The sequence below is a fragment of the Dermacentor variabilis genome, chromosome 5 (assembly GCF_050947875.1).
Source record: "Dermacentor variabilis isolate Ectoservices chromosome 5, ASM5094787v1, whole genome shotgun sequence".
Lineage (NCBI taxonomy): Eukaryota > Metazoa > Arthropoda > Arachnida > Ixodida > Ixodidae > Dermacentor > Dermacentor variabilis.
In genome coordinates this window covers 145,362,727-145,376,442 of record NC_134572.1, presented here as the reverse complement: position 1 = coordinate 145,376,442, position 13,716 = coordinate 145,362,727, and positions in this window count along the sequence as shown.

The following is a 13,716-nucleotide window of genomic DNA, read 5'->3' as shown; positions in this document are numbered from 1 at the left end:
TGTCATATTATGACGAAAGTGTTTGACGAAGATGAATCATCAGTCATGAGATGAAGATCATGACGTGTGTCATGCAGGTCATGCAACAGCCGCCTGCGTCTTGGCGTTGTCATGCACCATTCGCAAACTTGGTGTCTGCCAATGTTGTCATAGTATGACAATCGTGTATAACGAACATGAACGACACGTCATGAAATGAATGTCAGGACACGCGTGCCATGTAGGTCATGAAACAGACGCCTACGTCTTGGTGCTCGCATGGTCGTTTCGTTAACATAATAAGCTTCCGGCACAATGCTTCGCACAACATCGATTCCTAGAGGGTGTGGGATCTGCTGGGGTTTTTTTTTTCGATGCGACGTATGGCGTTTGCATATTCTCCCTTTTTATTTTTCATTCTTTTTTTGGGAAACAAATTGGGGGAAACAATATAATAACGTTCCTCTAAATTTTACATAAGAACACTGAACGTGCATGAGCGCTGTTTAACCAATCGCTTACCTGTTTTGTCCTGTATGCTAATGTACAGTCTGCTCCCCCCCCCCCACCATCCTTAGATTTGATAAAATAATAAGCCGAATACGACGCCAAGTAGACGGTAAAAAAATCATTTTTTAGCAGAGTTCCAAGGTGAAAGTTGACAGACTGGTTGTACTACGAGCAAGCAACATACTGCGGAAGTTCAATAAAAAAGAACACAACAGGCAAAACAGATAGATTAGTTCAGTGCCTGCCATGAGTACTTCTCTACCTTATGATCCCGTTCTTCTTGCGCCGCTTTTACCGTGAAAATCAGCCATCTTTCCCAGTCTATTGCAGATAAAACAAAGCTTGCATTCTTTATGGCGAATCTTCTCTTTTCTCTTCATCCGTGGTCCCCAATTACGACATGCCTCATAATCAGATCGTGGGCCCCAGAATGAAATAAAATTCAAAGGGGAAAAAGCAGAATCTGCACATAACTACTACGTTCTTTTGCCCCCGTCTGATCTTGAGTTGATTCCTTGCTTGGTGCCAGTAAATGAACAGTATTGCTTTCCTTTTTTTTTTCTCACTGGTGCAGCCAATGATACAGAGTATGTGGCTCAGAGGCTAGCCTAGCAGAGGATTTCTTTTCTTTCTTGCATCCCGTTGATCAATGAAGCGGACAATTAAATTTGGCGCAGGTTAATCAGCTGTTCCCCGAAGGGAAATGTGTTTCGATCGGAAATATTTGTCTGAAATGAAGATTGGGCACGGCGTGTTTACACTAACGCATACGCATTGAAATGAGAAGCTCGTCTGACGTATGCCATTGCTTATATTTAAACGAAATGAAGAAGAATGGTGTATATTTTTTTTCTTTCCCTTCGCTATTTCTCACTGACTTCACGAAAGCGTGCTTTACGGCAGTGCTTCTCAAACTATCCAACCGTCGTGCAAACCCGCTATACAAGGTTGCGTTTCCTTTCTGTCTTTTTTTTTTTTTTTTTGGCTGAAAGTAAGTTTTGAGGATTGATAGTGGCAGCCAGCACAATTTGAACCCTTGAGCTAGGTTACATGGTGAGGCGGCCATTACTCTCAGGAAAAACCCAGACGGTGTATTGAACAATTAGTATAATTACACTAATTATGTGTGATTTAACCACCTTAAGCCACTAATATAAAGCTACGAACTTCTAGCCGCTGAGTTCGTAAGACTTAGCCACTTGGAACGAATTCTCTGGACTGCGCTACTTTGAAGATACTAATTCTCAAAGTGTCAGACGAAATGCAGCGACGTTTCGTTTACTTCTGTGCTTCAATGCATAAAACAGGATTCTCTTTAAAAAGTGAGTACCACCACAGTGCATATTTAACGCAACTTTGACGGCGGATATCTCGAAACCCATGCCATCCTCAGAATACGTATCAAATGGCTATGCCTTTCAAGCTCACTAGCTACAATAAATAGATTGGAATATGTGCCTAAAGCAATTAATTAGAACGTGATTTAGTGTAATTATATTATTTATACGATTGCATATATTGATTTCTTGTAGAAGTAGTCGCCACCTCATTGAGTGATTTAGCTCAAGGTTTAGAATTGTGCCATCTGAAACAAGATTTTTTTTGTAATTTGGTGCAACTTAAAAAACCCTATATATGACATACCACGCAGCGGCTCCCCTTTGTTTCTTGCAGCTTTTGTCTGTCACAAGCTAACCACTTTCATTACCTAAGTAACGAGACACAAGACCTCGTTGAATTCGCTACATAAGTTGCAAACTAATAAAGAGAATGCATGCCTGCATGAGAGACTGCTCCTAGTGGCATGTCTTCTAGAGCACAGTTTGTCGAAAAGAGACTGCAGTTCGGCCACATCAGATCAAAGCAGGGGCCCACTATGTCCTACTGAGACCCATTGGACACCGGGTGACTCATATTTAAGATTCTGAATTTTTAAATATCACCTGTGGCAGAGCTACCGTAACTCTTCTTGAGCTGCATTATTCGAAAAGGCAGACATTACTAGCACGAGAAATCGGCAAATTCAAATAATTAACAAAAATTCACCAATTAACTTAATAAAATTAATGTTTCGGAGTAGGATTTCACGAAGAGTGAGGTGAAATACATGGCTGTTCCAGTTACTCTTGCTCTGCAAAGCATAAAAGAGCGTTTTCTTAAAAAAGTAAGTGGAACAACAGTGCATTATTCACGGCGAGTCTGATGGTACATATCTTCGAACTGGTGCCATTATGCAAATTCATTCCAATTCGATACGTCTTGCAAACTTACCGGATACAATTCGTACATTCGTATGTACCGTAAAGTCATTAATGAAGATGTTAATTTCTAGATTTTTGTTAATTCATTTTTTTTCGATTACTCTTGCATGTAATGTCCGCCTCTATGAATAATCCAACTCAAGGACTAAAACTGTGGTATCTGCACAATGCGAGTTATAGTGATGAGGTATAAATTAAAATTCATCATCCCTTACAACTCTTAGCATCGAACGTTCGCACTTCGGCAGACAAGTTCTCCATTCTCATCGCGACACTGAATCCCCCCTCCCGCACTGGAGCTTCCAAGCCCCACTTCCTGTTTGAAAAACGCTGCTCTACGGAGAAAGGCATGTGATGATGGCCTGCGCGTACCTCTTCAGTCGAGCGGCTTGATAAGCAGCAGTATGAGCTTCAGGCGCCCAATGGGCGCGAACTGATCGTCCACGTTGAATTCCGTGGCTTGATTGGCCAGGGCCGGCACCCTCGGAAAGTTGCGCTCGAAGGCCTCGAGCTCGAGTCGGGCCTCGTCCTGGTTGCGCGGGAACGCCACCGCGATGGTGTCGGTCGTGGGACCGAAATTCTCGCCCAGGCTGCGCATAAACGAATCCAGCCGGCTGCCCTGCATCGCGCTGAAGATGGCGACCGACGTCATCTGCAGTGGCAGACCCTGCGAAGGCTCTTGAGCATGCCGCCCACAAAGCATCCTCCTTTCAATTTTAGCATTGGTAGCTTTGCGTAATTTCTCCCCCAACTTCGCACGCAGGACCTGTCTGTCATGGGTTTCTAGCTGAAAGGAGACATAGTATGAAAGAGGTTGGGATATAGCGCCCAGACTTGTTGGTGCAATTACCGAAGCCACGCTGCCTAGGTCAAGGCGTAAGATCTAAAAAAAATTAGACGTGGAATCGAAGGTGCCAAAGAAGCCCACACGTCCTACATTGGCGACTTGCGGAGGCACGGCAGCACCATCTACATTCAGCGGGGCCAACTTCTCGGTGAAAAAAAAACTCAATGTTTGCCATTGGAGGCTTGTCGCGCCAAGTCGTCTACGGCGACTTGGCACTACAAAACAACTAGTCGTCTACTGCGACTTCCTTCAAGTATCTAGTTGTAGTTCAACGTTCTAGTTTCGTATTTTGGCCCAGGAACGTTGTTCTTGTCATCGGCAATTACTGATAATCGTTATAGCAGCGAAAATATTGGTTTGGAATCCTCGAAACACTACGTTTCATGATACTGAGAGGCTCATCCAGGAACTTCTGGAGTATGCAGGCGATACCAAGATGCACGCTTTTGGTCGGCGTTTGTGTACTTGATTTAAAGAGAGACTGCGCTGCTCTAACGAAAACTGGCCAAAATTCTATATTTGTCCCCCTGAATTTGCTCCGTTTTCTCAGTTTAATAACTGCACACCGATGCGAGGGCATCTACTCGAAGTCGTTATCGTTTGTGGAGGGGGAGTTCCATGGCGATGAAAAAGTGGAATGACACGTGCGGTTTGTTCTTCCTGATCTTTTTCTATCATCCCTTTCAATTCTTACCGCTGGCTTCGTTATTTCAGTGCTGGTTTATAGATTAGCTGCAGAGCGCAGCGCCAGCCACTCATAGTTCTCCAGGCGCATGTACTTTTCTGCTGAAGAGTCGGCAGTGTCAGGCGCACCAAGTGTTCTACTGCTTCCAGTCCTATCCGTTAGAGTAAATGTTCGCATGCACTCCAGAGCAAACGGCTGTCCAGAAGAAGCAAACATTTAGTTCTTTGTGGAGGTGTTACTCCCCGGTGGTGAAGCAGGAGGGGGGGGGGGGGGGGTACTTCTTCCCTCGTTTTATGTACAGTATTTCAGCCGTTACTCCTGGCTTTGTTTAGCGGGGCTAAACAAAGCCAGCGGTGCTAGTGGTGCGTCTGCTGTAGGATCGGCACAGCGGGTGGAAGGTTTCGGTATAACATCATTTGCCAGGTGAAATTGAATACATCCTCTAATTTCACCTAAATACGCTTCTGGGACTCCACGGTTTCTGGTGATCTAAAGAGGCAGTTCGGAACGCTGACATAAACTTGAAGCCGATATGGATATATTTTTTGCGCTAAGCATAAGGACTTATGCGGCAATGTAACAGACGCCAAACCAAGAGCATAAACTGCTCCCTTCAGTGGAGGCATTCTTAGGGATATGCTTATATCATAGCGGGTTTGCGGATAACGTTCATAGAGACTGGTGCCCCTGAAAGTGCGTTATACGGAGCTCGTATTTTTCACATTGGTAATAAAAAGAAAATAACTCAAAAGACTTATAACTTCCAATCTGTAGACCGGTGTTCTGATCAACGAGGAACACTGCGCGTTTTTTTTATTTACATCTTTCTTAGTTATAAAACACTCGCAAAGCAATCTGAGAGCTCTGTAACGGACACCGGTGGGTAAAAATTATTAAGAAAGTGAGCCCCTAATTGCCATCGCTAAATAAAGTGGTCATACTGGATGAGAGAGAAAGCGAGGCACACAAAAGCGGCGGAAACTAACTAGGTAGCCCAGTAAAAGATGCAAAGTGGCCTCAGGGCATTGTTCCTCGGTAATGGAAGGCTGTTTCCTATGCACGTGGCACACATTTAGCACCTGTATGATTCTGCCGGTGGCCTCCTCCGTGAATCGGCCGCCGGCGACGTCCGCCTCCGGCTGCCTTCGGTCACGTGCAGTACCTGGAACACGAACCCGCCAGGCAGCACGTTGTGGAGGACGGCGCCACTGTTTCGGATCGTCGGTGGAATGCGGTAGCGTGGCTGGACGGCAGGCAGCGCCGGCAGCGATCCACCGACTGGGGCAGCAGCCGCAGCAACCAGAACACCTGGCGGCTCGAATTCGGAACGACGCGCCTGCGCCTGGCTCGGCAGCCAGAGGACGACGATGGACTGTGTCGGTTGTAATTATGGACTGATGTACAGGGCACGCACGGAAGCTCGCGAAGGTTTTTTTTACAGGTGACAGCCGGTGACTTGCAACACAGCGCTCTCCCCGTCCTTATCCATCTGCCTCCCGTTGGCAAGCAGCTGTCGATCGGCAGTTGCAAACCGACACCTTCAGTACACGCCTCTTCTCTACTCGTTCCTCCATGTCTCCTCCTTTCAGTCCTGCGAGCGAGGCACTGTGGGCCTCGACATTCGACCCCCCTTTCCTACCACTGGAGCGACTTCTCCCTTGCACTCCTGAGTGATCACGCCTTTGAGACTATCCTTCCCTCTTGCACGTGGTCTGATAATGTAAGGTAATTCCCTCCTGTCCACAGACTATAGTACTAGATTAAAGGTATCGGTCCTTAATGACATAGTGCTCACGGAACTATGGATACTTGATGCAACGTATAGTGTACGAACACCATGGAAACGTCAGTCCGAGACCAACTTTCGACGCGGGGATTTGCTCACGCACGCAATCCACCACTGGAAACGTGGAGACATACACGCACGGATAGTGTGATTGCACGCGTTGCATCCTAACATACAGCGTAATAGTACAATTGGAATGCCAAGCGACCACCCCCACACCAGATGAGAGACAATACCTGCATGGACTAATGTTCGGTTGTGTGCTCGCAGAGGGCATACACAGGAACATTACCATGTTCTGAAACGCGTCAGTATTCCCTACAGCATGTAGTTCATTGTGCAGCAGGAGGCCCATAAATAGCTAAGGCGTCATCAACTGTTACTGCGCACGAGCAGTCACCAACCCGTGGCTTCGTTTTTTTTATGTTTTGGTCTTAAAATATCAGCTGTTTCAAACGCGCAACGTTTGCGTTCGATTTGCTTGCATACGTAAGCACCTCTTATAGAATGCAAGGGATAACGTTGCCATGAACATATTTCAATATGGTCAATTGTGAGCCCGAGTGGCTGATCTAACTGCAGCACTTCAAGACATCAATACGACGCATTTAGTGGCTCCTCGCGCTCTCTGCAAAATTTTGCCGGCTCCGCGAGTATTGCTGACCTCATACATCTAGCCTCTGGTGTACCGGCGATACTTTCACTGAGCCCGACAAGATAGGTGCTGCTTCCTGGCTTCCATGTCGTACTGTCCGTATGCACGCGTCTGAACAGACAAACGGCACGATCTTACGCCCTACGTGTACAACTACCGTACCAAACCGATTCCCAAGAAGTTCAGAAAGGATGTCGCATTGGCTCGGGCGCAATACCAACAACATGCTCGCGCAGTTTGTGTCAGAGCCGGCGAAGGCAGCGACAAATTTCTTTCTTGGCCAGTGCCATGGCCACAACCGAGGCACTCTCGCCTATCGCCGCTCACGGCGACGAATGCGCGCATTTTTCATATTCACCTTCATGGCTGCTTCCAGCGCCGTCAATTTCTGACCCGCTGCTCTACAGGGAATAAAGTGAAAATGGTTCGCTCTATCCACTATGGCAGCCTACTCATACTTGCACATCTATCGACTTCACTAAGGAATGACGACGACCGTGATTCTGGCGGCAACGATGTAGTGTAACGCATTCGCGGATAGCAGACGAATTCTGCGACTGGCAATTCGACCAGCACGCTCCTCAACGTCACTGGTTTGTGAGTACACGTGATCGCCTTTCCGGCCAGTTTCCGAACTGCGCCGGTGCGACCGGCGCTAGGCTAGCCACGGTTCTTGGCGCGAATCTTAAATTTGCGTGGGAAATTATAAATAATGCTGATACAATTGAAGATCTGTCGTATATTTATATTTACAGCGCTTTCATTTCATGGATAATAGGAACCGATCAACTAATTAAAACAAAAAAGTAAAAAAAATTTGCTGCCAATGGTTTTTGATCGCGATGTTGGAGGCAGAACACATTACAATTGAGGGTGGTATTGTAGCATTGATGGTAGTCACTCACTTTCGGCATCGCTTTAGAGGGACAGTTAAGAGGCATAGTTAGTTAAGCTGCATAGTACATTCAGTTTTTACGATACCAATTCGGTCTCTCTTTCCCTAAGATGATGCATGGTAAGAACAGAAATGGCGCCGAAACAATTACGCCAGGTGTCAACGCCGGCCTTCAAATTCTCCCATCATCCCACCGTGACTCGCATTTTGAAAGCGTCTGCCCTCTGGTTTAGTTCTTGTTTATTGGATAAAGAGGATCACGTTAGAGCATCGTAAGGATGCCTCAAAACTACCCCCATATTCAAGAACGTTCCTCGACACTACGGCTCGAGTTCGTCTAAAGAAAGTGCAGGGCACCACACCGACGCTCGACACAGTGGTCACTCCTCTTCAGTGACGGTCCACAGTAATTCTTAAAAAGTGTGTCTTCTTCAGTCGAAGCGTGGCTTTGCGCTAAACTCTCTGTGGAATGGAAGAGCGTCCAGTGGAGGATCATGTGAGAATACGGAGGTTAACCTAGCAAGCTGATATAACTTTTGCTGTGCCATAAAACGGCCTAAACATCAGAACATACATTGAAATCCATAGTGTTGACTTAGCGGCGCTGCGGTTCGAGCGCGAAATTGAAGAAAGGATTGTTTAACTTCCAACCCTTCTCAGCTAAACGAGATTTTGCGAGTTTGTAAAATGATTTACTGCTGCTTTTTAATGTCCCTTCATTAAGCCGTGAACGAGACGCTGCGTTACTTTCTTGTGGCTTTTGATGGAAACCTGCTGGCCTGTACGCAACGCGCGCTTACCCCTCCCGTCCTCGTTCAGGTCGGCGTGATAGGACAGGAACACAAGTGATGGACGCATGCCGGCCAGGCGCGCGATGTTGCGGCAGCGAGCGAGCTTCGAGCGCAGGATCTCCGCGCATGCGTGAACCATGTGCAGCACTGGCTCTGGGCTCGGCTGCTCCGATTCCTGCGCGCGCGAATGCACACTCAAAGAAATGGCGGGTCCGGCAGCAACGAGTGACTCTTCAGAGTCTGTGTAAAGTGATAAAGGCCGCAGTCTTAATGGCAACAGTTTCCCGCAACCTTTTGTGATGACATCTACAGCAGAAGTCACGGGTCAGCAGGCCACTTGTCGCGTCGCAGCACTTGGGACTCAGAAAGCAAGCCTTGACCTTGTCTCTGCTCTTTGGTCTTTCTCTTTTTCTTTTTGTCCTCGTTCGATAAAGTCACGCTGTTACGCTTTGGATCAGGTATAGAAGCGCTCTGCCTGATCAAGGCTTCAATTTTACAATCTCAACACGTGGTTAAGGTTAACAGTTACAGAGAGACAAGAAAACTTACACATTATAATTTTTTTTAGACGTAATGTCTGCCTTATCGGGTGATCCACCTGGAAATGTTATATAGCTCTATGTATGTTGCATGTTATGTGTTATTAAATATCTGTTCGAAGTATAAGAAAGGAAACCTGACATGCGTGCAAATACGTTAATAAGTTATATAATACGTTAAAATACGTTAAATACGTTATAAAGCAGGGTATTTAGTACGAAATACTCAATTTCGGACTGCGGCAACACACTTGAGCCCCTGGTGCCTCCACAAATGCGTGTCCTTAACATTCCATTCTCGAGCGTGGTGCCAGCCACAACTTTTTGCTTTCTTTCTTTTCTTATAAGAGCTTTATAAAAGGCAACAGTAAGAAAATACATTAATGAACATCGTTAGGAATTGTCTTAGAGTTCTCTTCCATAGGATTATATCCATGCTCCCACTCATCTAGACGGGAACTGATACCACTGCTTTGACACAATAAATTGCTTCGCTCGGATTTAAATCGGGGATCATTCGTACTGAATACAGAGAGCTTCGCTATATATGAATGCGCATCGTTTAATGCGCCTGAAAATGCGCCTATGCGTATACTAGCTGTACTCATGATTATCTCGGCAAAATATTGTTAATTACTACAAAAATTCAACCAAAAGCCATCGCTCTGCCTTGAGCTACCATAGAGCCTACACTGCAACCGCCAATGGTAAAATATCAGTGGTGAGGTCGCCAGGTCTGCAGTGGAGAAGCGCCCTACTGTTTTTCGCAGGAAGCCAAGCCGAGCCGGCTATATGTCGGCGGAGAGGCAGCGCGCGAACATTGGTGGCCGGTAGTGTACAAACACACACACACACACACACACACGCACAAAGAAAAAAAGGAAGAAAAAGAAAAAGAATGCCAATGGTGATGCTATACTCCGACAAAACTCCATCGAAAACTATAGGTCAAGATGTGCGTTGGTTCAATGCGGCACGAGCGAGAAGGGTCAGCGTGCGTGCCTGCGTACCTGCGTGCGTGCGTGCGTGCCTGCGTGCTTGCGTGACTGTGTGGTCCGAGAACGTGTGTGAATGTTCGCGCGCGTGACTGTACATGTCGTCCGTCCCCGCAGAACATTCACCGTTTCATGGGCTCAGAGAATGAGAGGGCGAGGCGCGTGTCTCATTCACATGAGCTTTTGGTCATCGCCCGTCCTTCATGAACCCCGCAGCACGACACCGCGTAAAGCCGGTTTCGGTAACTACTACAGCCTCGAAACGTTTGACAAAGACCTTACGCCCCACTGAAGCGCCATTTTATCTGTACAGCTCGAAGATTATACAGTTAAGCTTTCTGGCTGGAATTTATATGAAGCAGCCTGACCATGTTTGCAACTCTGAATAATGAGTTAGCGCTCCCAAGTACAAGAGCACTGACTCACCGGTGAACAGCAGGTGGATACGGAGATCAGTCTCTTCCTCAGCAGAGACAGAGCGACCGACTGCCACAGCCGATTCACCTCGGCGCCCGCGAAGAGCTCCTCGATGCCCAGGTACTCGAGCACGCTCTCCACCACGAACTCCTCGCCAAACATGTCGCTCACGCCCACCACGGAACCCGGCTGTCGGTTGCAAGCGGACATCGCTTTGCCAGCTGGAGACGCGGTCATCCACGGAGCCCATGCAACGATGCGCGTGCTCTTCGGCACGTTCTTCTTCTCTTCTTCTTCTTGTTCTTCTTCTTCGCGAGCTGAACTCCACGAGACGCACAGCGCAAGCATCGATCGAGCGCTTCTCTTAATAATGAGGTTCTCCGTACCACAACCTCGTTCTGATTTTGAGGCACGTGGTAGTGGGGGACTCCAGAAATATGGACCACCTGGGGTTGTTTAACGTACAGTTGCGAGCGAGAATCCAGACAGCCGCCACACAAACTGTTATCTACCTCTGTAATCGAGGCCTGGAAATTTCCTCCGAGAAATGCGCACTAGGGTCATTTACACGCAAACCCATGGCGTACTACAGTGTAACGATAAATGGCCAAATAATACGACGGGTCCGATCGTACAAGTTTCTAGGTGTCTTAATCGACAGGGACTTGTCATGGAGCCCACACATATCATACGTGAAAAAACGGTTGACAGGCATCTGCCACCTGTTCAAGTTTTTCGCTGGCAAGACCTGGGGGATGTCGCCAAGTGCCATGTTACAACTGTACAGGGTGTTTTTTCTGGGATTTCTGCGATACAGCTTGTCAGCAATAAACAACACAGACAAAACGAATCTACGCACAATACAAAGTCTTCAGGGTCAAGTGCTCCGGATCTGTCTAGGCCTGCCTCAGAGTGCTTCAACAGTGGCTACGATAGCAATCGCTACAGACCACCTTGTCAAGACCCACATTGAAACTGAAGTACTCAGGACCCACATAAGGCATCTAGCCAAGACTCCCCGTCACCATTTAGCCTCTCTACTAGCGGACAGACCACACACATCTTTCAGCCAAACGATAACTGCATATGATGAATCATTGCCAGCTTGTTTCACTCTGGATGAGAGACCTTCGATCCCTCCATAGTGCCTCGCTCAGCCAAAAATCAACCTCGCAATACCTGGTATCTCGAAAAAAGCTGATGTGTCATCACCAGCCCTTAGACAGCTCACGCTACTATATTTGTACGAGAACTACCGTGACTCTACGCATATTTACACTGATGGATCTGTCATTCCAAGCAGCTCCGCGGCGGCAATCGTCATACCAGCGAAAGCTACAACAATCAAATTTAGGGCGACCCACGCGACAACATCGACAGCAGCAGAGCTCGCAGCGCTCTTTAATGCCCTTCATCACATTGGTGATGAACCGCCACACAAGTGGACAATATTCTGCGATTCGAAGGCGGCCCTGCAGTCTCTACTGTCACCTTTACGACGCGGGCCGCACGAACAACTAATATTCCATATTACAGAACGTTACACCATATAAGTGATGCAGGCCATGAAATAACCGTCCAGTGGCTTCCAAGTCACTGCGGGATTATCGGCAATGAACGGGCGGATCACGCTGCCCGCTCAGCCCTTACTGAGGGCTGAGCGTCCCAATTCCTCTTTCTAGAACTGACGCGGCACGGAAGCTCCGCCTACTTGCTCGGCAGTGCACCGCGTCGCAATGGAATGACACACATTTAAGAAACACGCGGCTGTACTCACTTGATCCCACAATAAGTCTTCGAGCGCCATCACAGCTTCGCCGTAGAGACGCCACGCTTTTATATCGACTTTGGTTGGGCGTTGCCTTTACCAAAGCCTATGTATTCCTCATAGGGATGACCGACACCCCAACCTGTGACCACTGCGGCCATGAAGAATCAATTGGCCATATTTTGTGCGCCTGCCCGCAGTACGGTGCACAGAGGGCGTGCCTTCGCCACGAACTTGACCAACTGGACGACCAACCGCTATCCGAAAAAAGAATTCTACAACATCGAAAGGACCTACCTTCACAGAAGAAGGTCGTGCAAGCGCTTTTGCGCTTTTTGCAGTCTACCGGCCTGTGTGAACGACTTTAACTGGAACGCCTTTTGTGTGTGTGTCTCCAAGTGTGCGCGTTCCTTTTTTTTTTCTTTTTTTTAGCGTTTTCCTCTCTGTCATCTTTCTAATCCCCATCCCCAGTGTAGGGTAGCAAACCGGAGACTCATATCTGGTTAACTTCCCTGCCTTTCCTCTTCATTCTTTCCCCTAAATCTAAGTACACGGGTATTTTCGCATTTTGCCCCCATTGAAATGCGGCCACCATGGCTGGGATTCGAACCCGCTACCTCGTGCTTAGCAGCCCAAGAGCATATCCACTAAGTAACCGCGGTAGGTAACACTTCTCTTGGATTGGAGTGGATTTTCTTTTACGTTGCCACATGCGCACTGTGGGGGATTGGTTAAGATTTGAATGATATTAGGAAAATGCTGTTAATTCTAAAATTGGTTCGAGAAAAAAGTATTCTTGCTACTTCCTAGTTCATGCCAACATGGGTCATTGTATATTTGGGACAAGCTTCGATCGAGCGCTTCTCTTAATAATGAGGTTATCCGTACCACAACCTCATTCTGATTTCGAGGCACGTGGTAGTGGGGGACTCCAGAAATATGGACCACCTGTGGTCCATATTTCACAGCGGCATCCTTGATTCTCGTGTCATTGTCGCATTACTCGAATGATACTTGCAGTTAATTTTCCGTTGTTCACGGCGCAACCGTTGAGGTGAAATCAGCATCAGTTTTCATAGGAAGCTGAACGCAAGTATGGAATAAATCACTTTCACAGAGTTCCGCTAGCATTCACTGTCTTGTCTTTCTAGGAGCGGCACCGTGCTTGATAATTTTATTAGTAATCCAATGATACGTAATACGCGTCTTTCTCGTAATACGCGTCTGTACGCGTATTACGAGAAAGCTATTGGGCCACAATTCTTTGTACAACCAAATGCATGACCAGTCTCGAGGCTGGATCTAACATTGCCGAAGGCGACAGGCCTCGCACCACACGAATAGTTTCAGCTTCGCGGAGCGCCGACTGTAGTAATTCATAGCAGATCGCAGGATCCTTAAGATTCGAGGCATTTCGAATTGTGTGACTAATTTATTTCTTATGCTGATGATACAGCAATGTTTATCACTGCTACGTCAGAAACTGAACTACAGCTTCAGGGGAACAGAGCGCTGAGAGAATTTAAAGATTGGGCACTTTCCGGGCTATGCCCGGGAAAGTTCGTGAAGCTTGTATCAATCTAGGTTT